Source organism: Phoenix dactylifera, chromosome 15 (genome assembly GCF_051530095.1).
Source record: "Phoenix dactylifera cultivar Ajwa chromosome 15, Ajwa_hap1_PhDact_Kaust_v1.1, whole genome shotgun sequence".
Classification (NCBI taxonomy): Eukaryota; Viridiplantae; Streptophyta; class Magnoliopsida; order Arecales; family Arecaceae; genus Phoenix; species Phoenix dactylifera.
In genome coordinates, this window is record NC_143204.1 from 23,235,179 (window position 1) to 23,250,237 (window position 15,059).

The 15,059-nt window shown below is 40.5% G+C and overlaps 1 non-coding gene and 1 pseudogene across 1 annotated transcript; one reads left to right on the plus strand and one right to left on the minus strand.

Moving 5' to 3' along the window:
- The first annotated feature begins 1,067 nt into the window (after positions 1-1,067).
- LOC149751270 (protein CYTOSOLIC ABA RECEPTOR KINASE 4-like) lies at positions 1,068-3,887 on the plus strand (annotated as a pseudogene).
- Positions 3,888-4,184: 297 nt separating this feature from the next.
- TRNAS-GCU (transfer RNA serine (anticodon GCU)) lies at positions 4,185-4,266 on the minus strand. Its single transcript has one exon. It is a non-coding gene; the product is annotated as a tRNA-Ser (tRNA).
- Between the last annotated feature and the right edge of the window lie 10,793 nt (positions 4,267-15,059).

The following is a 15,059-nucleotide window of genomic DNA, read 5'->3' on the forward strand; positions in this document are numbered from 1 at the left end:
GGCTCGGCACCCCTGCCGAGCCGATTGCCTTGACCAGATGTTCAACTCCTACTTAACCCCCTGAGGGACTTGACAACTCCATTACAACCTGCCGCTATCTCCAAGCCGTCAAGGCATAAGATCTCTGCAGGTATTTGGCACGACCTGCCATTAATGCATGAGACCTCCTCAAGTCTCCGATGCGCTCAGTCATTTAATGAACACGGCTCAAGACGATCTCCGGATCACTGAACCATCAAAGCGTATGGCTCTCCCTGACCGCCGGTTCATTCGGTAATAAATGCGCTTACCATCCATGGACCCCGGGCCTACCACAGCCGGCGGTTCAACCATTCCAACAGGTCCGATCGACCGTGACAACTCCCTGGTTCCGGTCTGAGTCGGCCTTATTTTCCACTATGCCATTAATGGGCCAAATCATGCCCAATTATTACAAAAGAGGACAAACTCCCTGTCACCTCCCGGGCAACATAAAATCCCTCTATAAAAGGGAGCCTGGGAGGAAAGAGAGGGAGGAGGGACTGGAACACAACAGCACAGACGATTAAGCACCAATATCCTCTTATTCTTCTTCACCCTCTGGCTTGCTCTCTCCACATATTTGCCCCCTCTGACTTAAGCATCGGAGGGCCGGCGCCGGGGAGCCCGGCCACCGGCTTCTTTTTTGCAGGACGGGACAGGACAGGACGCACTCTCCTCTTCGCTCTCTCACACATCCCAGGAGGGCACAGGAGGACGCAGCCGGCCGGCGCACCGCCGTCCGCCCTCCCCGCGGCGGAGCTCCTCCTTCCCCAGCTTCGCGGCGGCCCCCGGGTCCAATTTCCAGCAACAGCTCTCAACTTGCTTTTATTATTATTATTGAGAAACAATGAGAGCTGATACAGATATCTAGGTGTTTCTTCCAATATATAGATACCTAGGTGCAAGCGACTAGTGCATGTTTGTTGAAAGATCTTTTATTTTATGGAATGATGCTTTGGGGTTTCTTGAAAAGAGAATAAAGAGAGTTCTGACTTGCTGGTTCTAGAAATGATGCCGTCCTCATAGGAATTTTAGTGCTCAACATAATGGCGTTATCAAGCTATAATAGAGGTTGTTTGGATTTTTGGGGTCCATATGGAGATCATCTAATAAAGTTCTCTAAGTGTCAATATGTAATGTAAGTGAGTGAGTTCAGAGAGCACTCCTCTCATTCTCATCCCCAAAGAAATAAGGCCTGAGATTGAAACCTCTGCTTTGATTCAAGCATTCACAAGGAGCACGCCCACCGAAGAGAGCATGCCACAAAGTATTATCATGACAGGAATGCCTCTGACTGCCGCTATGTAACAGTTCAGGACAAGCTTTCGAAACTCATCAGATAATACTGGAATTTTCCTTTAAAATATAAGTGACAAGGTTTCTGATTTTGTTCTTTCACATTCTTGAATTAACTGATCAACCTGTACAAATGCTCGAAAGAGCTCTGTTTGTGAACTAGGATGGTCTTGCCTTAGTATATCAATATTCTTCTGATGTTAGACCATGAGCTAGTAATTACTGCATTTTTTCATCAAGAAAACAAAAAAAGTACCTTGGTTTTTACTCATGAAACTCAAATCTTGAAGCAGCCAGACGTGTTGGCTAAAAAGGTTCTAGATGTTGAATGGAGTGATGATCCATTTGTTATTTAACCACCGTCTCCCCAATATTTGATATAAATAAGATATGCATGCTTCCAAATTAATTATCATCTGGGTCATATTCATGCATGTAATTAGCCAAACATGCTAAATGCTAACTGAGATACACAAGGACATACCTCTTCTCCCACACCCCTCCCCTTCTTCTAATAGAGATCACATAGATTCTCTCAACTCATACGGATTGAATCGGTAATTGGATTGATTTATATTGTGGTGTTTGCAGATTTTAGCTAGTGGCTTATAGGCATCATTGTTGATTGATTATTTAGGTCATTATAGAGATCCAAGAGGGCCCATTCCTGCCAGAAGTGGTGCCGCCCCAAAATCTTTGCCGATCGAGATACCAGCAATACCATTGGCTGAACTGAATCGATTAACCTCTAATTTTGGGCAGAAGGCATTGATTGGGGAAGGTTCCTATGGTAAGGTTTTTCATGCAACTCTGAGTACAGGAGAGCCTGCTGCTATAAAGAAGCTGGATCCTAGTGTCTCAAATGACCCTGATTCAGAATTTTCTGCTCAGGTGATTCTTACATAGCAGAACTGTTACATTATGTAAGTTGCAAGTGCATGGTTTGCTGCTAACTTCACCTTATTTGACCATCTCTTTCTTATCATGGTTGATGCAGTTATCAATGGTTTCGAGACTTAAACATGAGTATTTTGTTCAGTTGTTGGGATACTGTTTAGAAGCGAATAATCGGATATTAGTATATCAGTTTGCAACTATTGGGTCTTTACATGACACTTTACATGGTACTGGATTTATACCCTACCTACAAGTTTTATACATTGTTCGTAGACGATTTCATGAAATAGTTTTTAATATTAGGGAAGTCAATTTTCTGGCACAGGGAGGAAAGGAGTGCAAGGTGCTGAACCTGGACCTGCGCTGACCTGGAATCAAAGAGTGAAAATTGCCTATGGTGCAGCAAGGGGTCTTGAGTATCTTCACGAAAAAGTCCAGCCATCGATTGTTCATCGGGATGTCAGATCCAGCAACGTTCTTCTGTTCGATGATTATGAGTCCAAAATTGCTGACTTCAATTTAACTAACCAGTCTCCTGACACAGCAGCTCGCCTGCATTCAACTCGAGTTTAGGAACTTTTGGTTATCATGCTCCAAAGTAGGCTTACTTCAGTGCTTCTTCCTTCCCCCTTTTTTCTTTCTTATCAATGGAAGGAGTAAATATTGGATGAATTTAGCAAATTGGTATAACTTCAGAGTGACATTTCCCGACCTTCGTAGTATATAATTGTTCGATCAAATATAGAGTATCCAGTATCTTTCTGAGAAGAATTTGTGTAGTTTTTGCTCACAAGCTAAACTCGCACAGTAACAAACTGTCGATGATGATAAAAATTTCTCCTATATTTCTTATACGATTGTTTTACAGGTATGCGATGACCGGGCAATTGACACAGAAAAGTGATGTTTATAGCTTTGGCGTCGTTCTTTTAGAGCTTCTAACAGGAAGAAAGCCCGTAGATCATACAATGGCAAAAGGACAGCAGAGCCTTGTTACTTGGGTAGGTTCCACTCTGCAGTGTTGTCATCACAATGGCTATTGTTTGCTTTGTTGTTGTTTTTTAATCTTGAATTATGTTGATAATAAAGGCAACTCCAAGGTTGAGTGAAGACAAAGTTAAACAGTGTGTGGATCCTAAGCTAAACCATGATTATCCACCAAAAGCTGTTGCAAAGGTATCTCCTTGCTTTCCTCTCTGTGGACCAAACAATGTCTGTATATATCAAACATCGCAAGTTCCTTTATATCTTAAAAGGATATTTTGGAGACTTAAAATCATTGAATATGTAGCAAGTTGAATGGATATATGCATCTGGATGCGTTTGTCATGTTCAGATGGCAGCAGTTGCAGCACTGTGTGTTCAATACGAAGCTGACTTCCGACCAAATATGACAATCGTCGTCAAGGCTCTTCAACCTCTTCTCCCACACAAAACCAGCAGGAGACAACTAAAATTGACCTCATAGCACCGTTTTTTCTCCCCATTATTATTGGTGATTATGCCATCTTGATTCAGGACCAAGTATGACAATCGTTGTTGAGGCTCTTCAACCTCTTCTCAACACAAAACCTAAAATTATTATTTGTGATCACACCATCCGGATTCAGTTCTCTGTGTATCATGCAAATTTTGTGAATGAAAGCAACAGATAATATGTCATAGTATGTGAATGTCTTACACAATTAACTAAAATAACGAGGACTATTCTTTTGAATGGTGCAATTTTTTTGTTAACTGGCACTAATTGCCATAATGAACTTGACCAAGAGAGAAAACTATGCTTTTCTATTAGTGCTCTTAATAAGTGATGGAAGTGAGGAACTCCAAATCCCCATTACCGCCATTTGAGAGCTCTTTAATAAGTGAAAGCCGTTTTGATATATGACCATTCAAAAAAAAAAATAAAGAGAAAAAGCAACTCTACATTATAGTTTGACTTAATAATAAAAAAAGATATTGTATAAATTCGTCGCCTGAGAGATTCGAACTCTCGCGGGGGAACCCCATGTACTTAGCAGGCACACGCCTTAACCACTCGGCCAAAGCGACGATTCTCATAGCCTTTCTGGTGCACCGAGTGTCATTCCCTATCCATTCGCTCCCCCTCCTGCAAGCCACGACTCCCAAAGCCGCATCCAAACAATTCGAGAAAGCCTCGACAAATATCCGCGCGGAAGACCCTCGACGAGAGTATAATGGCCGAAGGATTCCCGTAGAGAACCTTCAACTTCCTATTCGGAAGAGAAATTAGGTATTTTTACAACCCCTATAAAGAAACGAGGATGGGAGGGGAAGACATGGTCATTTAAAAGAAAATAAGGAGTTTCGAAAACTAGTAATAAGGCTTACTTACCTATTTCTTTTCGCTAGGTGAAACAGTTAACTTTATAAATATATTGAAAGTAAAATCAATTTCTGTTTGATGGTTTTAATCAAATTAAAATAATAAAAAATAGGAATGATTAATTGGATGATAACGTTCAACAATTTCGGATGGGTTAGGTTCGAGCGATTCGATCAATAAATCATAGGGCATGAACTCGATCAAAGCTAAAATTAATCAACTTGGCTCATCAATAAAGATTTTGAGAACATTCAACAGGATCAAGATAATCGGTTCAGTAGATAGTCCGAGCATCATGGCGAATCAGGGCCCTTTATAGGGGTCAATTAGGAATCATAGATTAAGTCAATAGGACCCAATACTGGGTTCCTTAGATTTTTCTAGAGAGAAAGTAGAGAGAGGAGAGAGAAAGTAGTGAGAGAAGTGTAGAGTGAAGAGAGAGAAAATAAGAGAGAGAAAAAGAGGGATGGTTCTCTCCCTCCTCTTCTTTTTTTTTTGTTTTCTTTTTTCTTCTTCTTCTTTTCTCAGTAAATAGGGGAGGAAGGAAGGTCGGCTGGTGGCTGTGGTTATGGTGGTCCAGCAAGGTGGCAGTTGGTGGTGGTGATGGCCGGTGGCGGTGGCCGGCCGACGAAAAATCCAAGAAAAAGGCCCGAAAAACAAGGAAATTGGACCTTTGATTGATTTTTGGCCATTGGCTGCTCACCGACGGCCACGGCTATATCGTGGAGGAGAGTACGGAGGTCGTGAGACTCAACCGAAGGTTCGGCGCCAAGAGGCAGCAGCGTTAGTGGCCGAAAAGAGGAAGAAAAACTTGACCGGAATAGGGGAAAAAATAGGTTCTTCTTTTGCCGGTCGATTTTTGGCCAATTTCTCGGCCGGCAGTTGTGATTCCTAGTCGTGGGAAAAAGAGGAAGGAAAGGGAAAGAAGTCTAGGGCCTTACCTCGACTCCGGCGACGTTCGGCAGCTCCGTTTTCTGGCGAGCACAGTGACAGGACACTATGACTTTGAAGGGAGAAAAGAGGAGGAAAAAGGAGCTTTGGCACTTGATGGGGGGTGGGGGTGTGAAGGCCCACATTTGAGTTGGGCTGGCCCTTGAGCAAGGGCGGCCCAACACGTGCAAGGGGGAGGGAGTCTCCCGATTGAAACGCCCTCCCTCCCCTGTTTTTCGGAAATCCTCCTCCCCCCTCCTCCCGAATCCACCGGAAAGGGGGATCTTAGGGTGATAAAAACCCTAGCAACCGGGCCAAGACCTCCCCTCTTCCTAGGGCATCCGTCGAGAGCCGTCCACACACACAAAAAAAAAAGAGAGAGAGAGAAAGAGATTGGGTTTTACCTTGCCGCGGGAGGAATCGACGCGGTCGCTGTCGATCCGGTCGGGAGGACCTCGCAGGAGGCAAGGTGAGCACATTCTTCTCCTCCTTCATTTTTGGCCTTTGCTTCTTTGAGAATGAGGCCGGAAAGCCTCCGGAATGATGGAGAAGCCGAGCCTGTTCGGCCTTCTCCTCTTCCGTTCCGGCCGGCCGGCCGTCGCAGGGCGTGGCACGGCCAGCCGTCGCCGGGCGTGTCACCACCGGCACGCCATAGACCAACGACCATGGAGCGTCGCCGGCCGTGGGCCACCTACGGCCGAGCCTCCTTCTTCCCTTTCCGTCGGGAAGAAGGAAGAAGAAGAGGGAAAGAGAAAGGGATTTTTCCAATTCCCTTTCTCTTATTATATTTCCCTCTCTCTCTAGTTGGGTTCTCTCTCTCTCTGCACATGGATCTGGGGAAAGCACTGCCTTGTGGACTCTAGAAAGTCTTGGGATGTTAGATTTTAGAAGACTTTAGAGGATCAAACAGGGGTCCTAGATTATCATATATCTTTGATAAATTTTAATGATGATTTGGTTCTGTAGGGAAATAATCTATTGGACGAGAGGATGCTGAGCAGAGTCCTGCGCATTCCGGTTCATAGTGTTGAAAAAAAAAACTTAAATGCGCACGCGGCCAAAATCTCGGGCCGCGTGCGCGTTTGAGAAAAAGGTAACGCCCAGCGGGCGTTACGCATTTGAAAACGGACGCGTTTGAAAACGCATCCGCAAATGACCAAACGGCCCCTGTAAAAACCCCTATTTAAACCCCTTGATTTCATCTCTTTGGAAGCACGAAAAATTTCAGAAAAATAGTGGAAAAATTCTGAAAAAATTCTTCTCCCTCTTAGCCACTTCCAAATTTTATTTTTACATTTTTATTCAGTTTATTTAGTTCTTTTCATTCCGTTCTTTGCTGGATCTGCAAGTTCGATCGGGTTCGCTTTGACTTCTTCCGAGACGTGCCGAAGAAGAAGTTGTAGGGTCGTCGTATCTCCGAGAAGGATTGCCGGATGACCCGTACGTGGGGGCAAATACTTCTTTGGGACAGCGTCTACGCGCTTCGACCTGCCTTCAATCAGGCTAATTTCTTCTACTTTTATTTTTAATTTAATATTAGTAGATTTGTAGGATTTGAAATTCTATAATATAAATTTATTAAATGCATAGATTTATTTTGTGCTAGAATAGATTTATTTTGCATTAAAATAGAATTATTTAGATGCCGAATAATATGCATGTATATTATTCCCTTTAAGATTTTCCATTAATTGAATTAATAGAATTATTGTTTATTTATATGATATATTGCTAACAATCCAAAGAAGTATTTTTCTTTTATTTTTTGTTAGTAATATGTAACTCATTAAATTCTTTATTACAATTGTGGCATATTAGATTTTAGTTGCAATAATCATTTTTGCTAGTACATAATTAATAATAAATTATTCTGAAGAGGATAATAATTTGTTTAACCTCCAAGAGGTTTATTATACCTCCATTTGGACTCCTCAAGGAGTAATTTTCAGATCCCATTCAAACGGAAAATTCGGAAATTGGTTGATACATAATAATTAATCTATTGAATTGACTTATTAGATCTCAATCAATTATTCTAATAAAGGAATAAATCTTATAATTCATTAAATTGACTTATTAGATCTCAATCAATTATTCTAATAAAGAAATAAATCTTCTAATTCATTGAATTGACATCTTAATTACAATAATTGATTTGCTACCACAAGATTACTAATCAATTATTCTAATAAGCAAATAAATCAACTCTAATATATATATAATTCATTGAATTGATAAATTAGATTTTAATTACAATAATTGTTTGCTAGAATTAAATTTAGTAATCAATTGTTACTAATTCGGAAAGGTCAAACGAAAAATTCAAAAATTAGTTAATTCGTTTAAATTTGCATTTAGGTTATTTTAAATATTGAATTTGTGTGATTTCTAGTGATTATATCCACTAACTAATAGTGTCTAAGAAAAGCTTGTCAAAAAGGCATACGTGCCTAAGAAAGGCTGGTATTTAAGTGAGCCTAGTGCTCCACCACCGATCTGGAGCTGATCTGGCTATTAGTTTTTTGGATATATCAATTAGACATCCAAAGTTCAATATAAATATTAGTGCAACCTTTTGACATAGATTTTTTGCCTTCAATCAGGTTTCTGTCACTATTCTGTAACCCTGATCCTATGGCCTCAAACACTAGTGACCATCTTAGTGCCAAACCTGAAAAATTTGATGGCCATAACTTTAGGAGGTGGCAGAATCAAATGCGGTTCTGGCTCACCACATTAGGGTTAATCTCAGCCATAGGTGAAAGTACGACCGAAGTTGATAATGGGTCCAACCCAACTACCTCTTCCAACACTGAACATTCTGCCTCCACTAGCACACCCTCTAGGACACCTGATGAGATAGATTATCATTGTATCCATAGAATCCTAGGTGCTCTTTCTGAGAGGCTGTATGATATCTATTATACAGCTAAGAGTGCCAAAGAACTCTGGGACACCCTAGATAGCAAATATGGTCTTGATGATGCTGGGGTAAAGAGGTTCAAGGCCTCCGATTTCAATAAGTTTAGGATGGTGGACTCAAAGCCTATGAATGACCAAATTCATGAATTTGAAACCCTGATCCACCAGCTTAGGGCTAATGGAACCAATTTGGATGAATCATTCCAGGTAGCCTGTCTGATAGATAAACTACCTACTTCCTGGTCTGATTTTGCCAAGACCCTGAGCCATACCCAAGGAGTTCTCACCCTAACCCAAGTCTTAAACTCCATTAGGATTGAAGAGCAGCATAGGCTCAGAAATAATACCTCTACTGGACCCAAAAATAATGCATATAATGTAGAAGCTCCTCCTAAGAAAAATCAGAACCGACCCTTCCGTAAGAATTTCAAGAAGAAACCCTACAACCCTAGAAACCCTAACCACCACTACAATGGGAAGCCTATTCAATCCCAGGAGCAGAAGAAGAAGAAAGAGGAAGGTGGTGCTCGTTTCTGTTATGTGTGTGGTCGGACCAACTATTTGTCTCCACAGTGCTTCTATAAGAAGACTGCACCTCTTCAATCTAAGAAGAAGGGTCCACACACATCCAGTGCTCAAGTCAACATGGTGACTTCCGGCGCTGGCTCCTCTGAGACAGCTTTCAGGTCTGTTTCCTTCACTCCTGAAGTTAACATGACTTTACAATCACTAGATTGGTGGATTGATACCGGAGCTGGTATTCATATTTGTTCGGATCGTTCCTGGTTTTCTTCTTACCAGATCTCAAGTGGAGGAGCTGTGATCATGGCAAACAGCTCGGAGGCACGTGTGTTAGGAGTAGGACGTGTGGACTTAAAGCTTACCTCTGGAAAAGTCCTGTCACTGCACGGCGTCCAACATGTTCCAGTTGTTAGGAGAAACCTCATTAGTGGTTCTTTGCTTGTCCAGCAAGGCTTTCGTCTTGTTTTTGAGTCCAATAAGGTCGTAATTTCTCATGGTGTTATGTTTATTGGAAAAGGATTCCTTAGTGAAGGATTGTTCAAATTGAATGTAATAGCTCATTCAATAAATGAAAATCCTTTGATTATGAATATAGAGCCTCCTTCTATTTGGCATGGTAGATTAGGTCATATAAATTATAATTCAATTAAGCAACTTATGAACCTAAATCTAATACCAAAAAGTGATCTTAAGAACCATGAGAAATGTCAAATTTGTGTAGAAGCTAAACTCCCTAGGAAGCCTTTTAAATCCGTTAATAGGGATTCAGATCTATTAGAGTTGATCCATAGTGATGTTTGTGACTCTGGTAGAACTTCTAGGGGAGGTAATAGATACTTTGTAACATTTATAGATGATCTATCGAAGTTCTGTTACATCTACCTAATTAAAACCAAGGATGAGGTGCTCAGCAAATTTAAAATTTTTAAGATTGAAGCTGAGAACCAACAGGAAAAGAAAATTAAAATTCTTAGATCAGATCGGGGAGGTGAATATACATCAAATGACATAACTCAATTCTGTGAAGATCATGGAATCATTCATGAAGTGACTGCACCCTATTCTCCCCAATCAAATGGAGTAGCAGAAAGGAAGAATAGGACTTTAATGGATATGGTGAACTCCATGCTTATAAGCTCAGGAGTGCCAGAAAATTTGTGGGGGGAAGCTCTTGTTTCAGCCTGTTATATCCTTAATAGGATTCCCTCTAAAAATAATGATCTAACCCCATATGAAGTTTGGAAACATAGAAAACCTAATCTTAGCTATTTAAAAGTGTGGGGGTGCTTGGCAAAAGTAAAAATACCTGATTTTAAGAGAAAGAAAATAGGCCCTAAAACAGTGGATGCCATATTCATAGGTTATGCAGCCAATAGTAATGCCAATAGATTTCTGGTGATAAGTTCAGAAGTAAATGATATTAGTAACAACACCATCATAGAAGCCAGAGATGCAACATATTTTGAAGGCACCTTTCCACTTAAAACTAGAGTAGATAGTGGTATAGCTAGTAGCTCTAGTAAAATAAGGACAAGTGAAGTAGAAGTAGAAGCAGAACCTAGAAGGAGTAAGAGATCCAGGGTAGAGAAAACATTTGGAGATGACTTCTATACTTTTCTTATAGAGGACTCTCCAACTACCTTTGAGGACGCAATGAAATCCTTGCATTCACCTTTTTGGAGAGAAGCTGTGGATAATGAGATGCAGTCAATTATCCAAAATCATACTTGAGAATTGACTGATCTTCCTCCTGGTTGTAAAACTATAGGGTGCAAATGGATCTTTAAGAAGAAACTTAGGCCTGATGGCTCTGTAGATAAATTTAAGGCTAGATTAGTTGCCAAGGGCTTTACTCAAAGACCTGGGGTAGATTTCTTTGATGTTTATGCACCTGTAGCTAGGATTACTACTATTAGAGTCCTTATAGCATTAGCCTCCATTCATAAATTAGTGATTCATCAGATGGATGTTAAGACAGCTTTTCTAAATGGAGACGTAAATAAAGAAATTTATATGGACTAGCCAGAGGGATTTAAAATCCCAGGCCAAGAAAATAAAGTTTGCAGATTAGTCAGATCTCTTTATGGTCTTAAACAAGCACCCAAGCAATGGCACTTGAAATTTGATGAAACCATACTGACATTTGGATTTGAAATCAATAGTACAGACGAATGTGTATACCACAAGAGAGTTGGACACAAATTTGTGATCTTGTGCCTCTATGTAGATGATATACTGATCTTTGGGACAGATCTTCAGATAATTGATGAAGTAAAACAATTCTTAACTCATAAGTTTGATATGAAAGACTTGGGACAAGCTGACTTAATTTTAAATACCAAAATAATTAGAAGTGCAAAAAGTATTGAGTTATCCCAAAGTCATTATGTTGACAAGATACTTAATAAATTTAATTATTCCGATTGTCAGCCTGTCTCTACTCCATTTGATCCCTCTACTCATCTTAAGAAGAACTTAGGAACTCCTGTCCTTCAAAGCCTATATGCTCAAATCATAGGCTCACTAGGATTCCTAACAAACTACACCAGGCCAGACATAGCATATGCTGTAAATAGACTTAGTAGATATACTATTAATCCAAATAGAGATCACTGGATGGCATTAGATAGAATTCTTAGGTATCTTAAGGGTACCAAGTCCTATAGTTTGCACTTTAGTGGGTTTCCTACTGTTCTAGAAGGCTATAGTGATGCCAACTGGATTAGCGATACCTTAGATGTTAAATCCACCACAGGATACGTCTTTCTCCTAGGAGGTGCTGCTGTGTCTTGGAAATCCACCAAACAAACCTTAATATCTAGGAGTACCATGGAGTCTGAACTGATAGCTTTAGACACTACTAGCACTGAGGCTGAGTGGCTCAGAGATCTACTAATAGACCTTCCTGTAGATGAGTCACCTTTACCACCTGTCTCCTTACATTGTGACTGTAAATCTGCAATAGATAAGTGCAACCAAGAAAATGCCAATGTAAAAATGAACAGGCACTTAAAAGTGCATCATAAATCATTAAGATATAAATTGAAAAATAATGTTATTGCCTTTAATTTTGTTAAATCAGAAAATAACTTGGCTGATCAGCTTACTAAAGGCTTGTCTAGAACAGTAGTTCTAGAGTCGTCGAGGGGGATGGGGCTTAGCCCATAAAGATAGATCACCACGGTGGGAACTCAACCTTAAAAGGTTCAATGGGTAGAAACAAACCGGAGTGTGACTAAGAGGAGCACTATTTCATGTTTTCCTCATCCCTATGGCACTAGTGCTCATAAAAGCAAGCGGTAGGATGAGTTCGTTTGTATAACTCTTAATGAGTCCGAGACCCAAGAGGCAGGAGCTTCCTTGCTAGCTTCCTTATTAGGACTCACCTATATGTGCAGTCGTGAGGCCGCGATTATGGAAAATGGGCGATTCCCTAAAAAGCACATGATAGATATCTGCGCATGGCCATAACAGCGCAACCCGCTTAGAACCCAGATCGGGCTATATTATGTGTGTTGTTGATTTAATCTGAGCCATGGACCGAGGTTCAAGGTTAAGACCACCTTGGCTCCACAGATGTAATCAATTGTCACTAAGTGAAGGTTCAAACCGAAAGGTACCTACACCTATTACATAATATAAGATATCCAGCATTTTATTTTGATTTTAAAATTATTTAAGTTTTTTTTTGTGGGGGATTGTTGAAAAAAAAACTTAAATGCGCACGCGGCCAAAATCTTGGGCCGCGTGCGCGTTTGAGAAAAAGGTAACGCCCAGCGGGCGTTACGCATTTGAAAACGGACGCGTTTGAAAACGCGTCCGCAAATGACCAAACGGCCCCTGTAAAAACCCCTATTTAAACCCCTTGATTTCATCTCTTTGGAAGCACGAAAAATTTCAGAAAAATAGTGGAAAAATTCTGAAAAAATTCTTCTCCCTCTTAGCCACTTCCAAATTTTATTTTTACATTTTTATTCAGTTTATTTAGTTCTTTTCATTCCGTTCTTTGCTGGATCTGCAAGTTCGATCGGGTTCGCTTTGACTTCTTCCGAGACGTGCCGAAGAAGAAGTTGTAGGGTCGTCGTATCTCCGAGAAGGATTGCCGGATGACCCGTACGTGGGGGCAAATACTTCTTTGGGACAGCGTCTACGCGCTTCGACCTGCCTTCAATCAGGCTACTTTCTTCTACTTTTATTTTTAATTTAATATTAGTAGATTTGTAGGATTTGAAATTCTATAATATAAATTTATTAAATGCATAGATTTATTTTGTGCTAGAATAGATTTATTTTGCATTAAAATAGAATTATTTAGATGCCGAATAATATGCATGTATATTATTCCCTTTAAGATTTTCCATTAATTGAATTAATAGAATTATTGTTTATTTATATGATATATTGCTAACACATAGATCACCGTGAGGGCGGGTGATTAGTTGTCTGAGTTTTCAATAAAAAGGTAAGGATCCTTGTACGCTAATCCTGCATGATATAATATTTTTATACTTAGATATGTATGATATGCTATGATTGAGACAAATCAAAAATAGTTTTATATTAAATTATATTTTGATCGTGTTGGCTTGTGGTTGATATTATGATCGTATTCGCTTGTGGTTGGTATCATGATGGATGCATGCATGCGCATAACCTACACCTACATAATTTGACTGATGGATGTGGTGCTCTAAACTAACCATGTGATATTGGTTGCCCCGTCATGGGCTGGAAACGTGACCGTGGTTAGTTTAAAGCCAGAAATAAATAAAAAGGAAATTGATGTGTGGATGTAAACTGGATTGTATAAAAAGGGATTTTGGGTTTATCTTGTTATTATGGCAGGCCCCGTCACAGGCTAAAAAATGTGGTACTTTGGTAGGCCCCCCTCACATGCTAGAAATATGGAACTAAAATGTGCAGGCCCCCTCACAGGCTAGAAATGTGGAACTATAATGTGCAGGCCCCGCCACAGGCTTAAAATGTGATACTTTGGCAGGCCCCATCACAGGCTAGAAATGTGGAACTATAATGTGCAGGCCCTGCCACAGGCTGAAAATGTGATAATTTGGTTGCCCCACCACAGGCTGAGAAATGTGACCGAGATTTGACCCAAAGTCGGAAAGATAATTAATCCAGATCAAGTTGAAGAAAAGACATTGAAACTATAATACAGGTTTATGAGCTATCATATGCTATATCATTCTTGTGTGGCTGGACTTTTATTGATGTTTGATGTACATACTTGTATCGATTATTTGAGCTTTGATAGCCGATTTATGACTTCATGATATGTGCTTCGACTTGTCGTGGTTTTCAGATTTTTATTATTATTGTGTTGGTGTGGATATGTAGGGATTCTTACTGGGCTGTAAAGCTCATCCCCTTTTCTTCTTTCTTTTTATCAGAGTTGCAGGATGCTTAGATTTGGATGGGATGGGCGCAGAGTGCAAGTATCAGAGTTATTAACTAGATTTATAATGGGATGGGACTGCTCTATTTGAATTACTAGATTAATTGTGGATTTATTGGAATTTTTGTTAATCATAGGCCTTGCATGATCTTTAGGGCACTGCTCTAGGGCTCATGCGGCCGGTCGCATACCGGATCCGGGTACTGGGTTCGGAGCGTGACAGGGGGGTGGGGGCTCTCTTTAATAGAGAAGCCCAACTCAATCGTGGAAGGATTAGAACTCCTTCCGTCTTCTCCTCCCGACGAAATCGAGGAAGAAGAGGACATCCGTTCAGAGTCCGACTTCTCCCTCTTCCATGCACGAGTCGCCCATTTCAATGTGCGGAGCGGTAAATGGACTGGCCTTCAAGAATTGAACTGCGGAATAGCTGGATTTATTTTCTTCACTGCAGCCCAGACTCCCATTACCGGGGGGCATGGGTATAGACAATGTTCCATATACTCTACATTGCATTGAAAGAGATCGCAAGTTAAATTAATCCTGCTGGTGCAGTACCTCTCTAGAATGAAGAAGGGTCTTACAGGAAGTTTCTCCCAACATACCTTCCACCAAAACACTTGTACTCTTGGAGCAACTGCTAATTTCCAAATCTAACCAAAATTAGAACCAATATTATTAAAATATGTGCAGTCTAGTCGCCTGGGAAAGCAA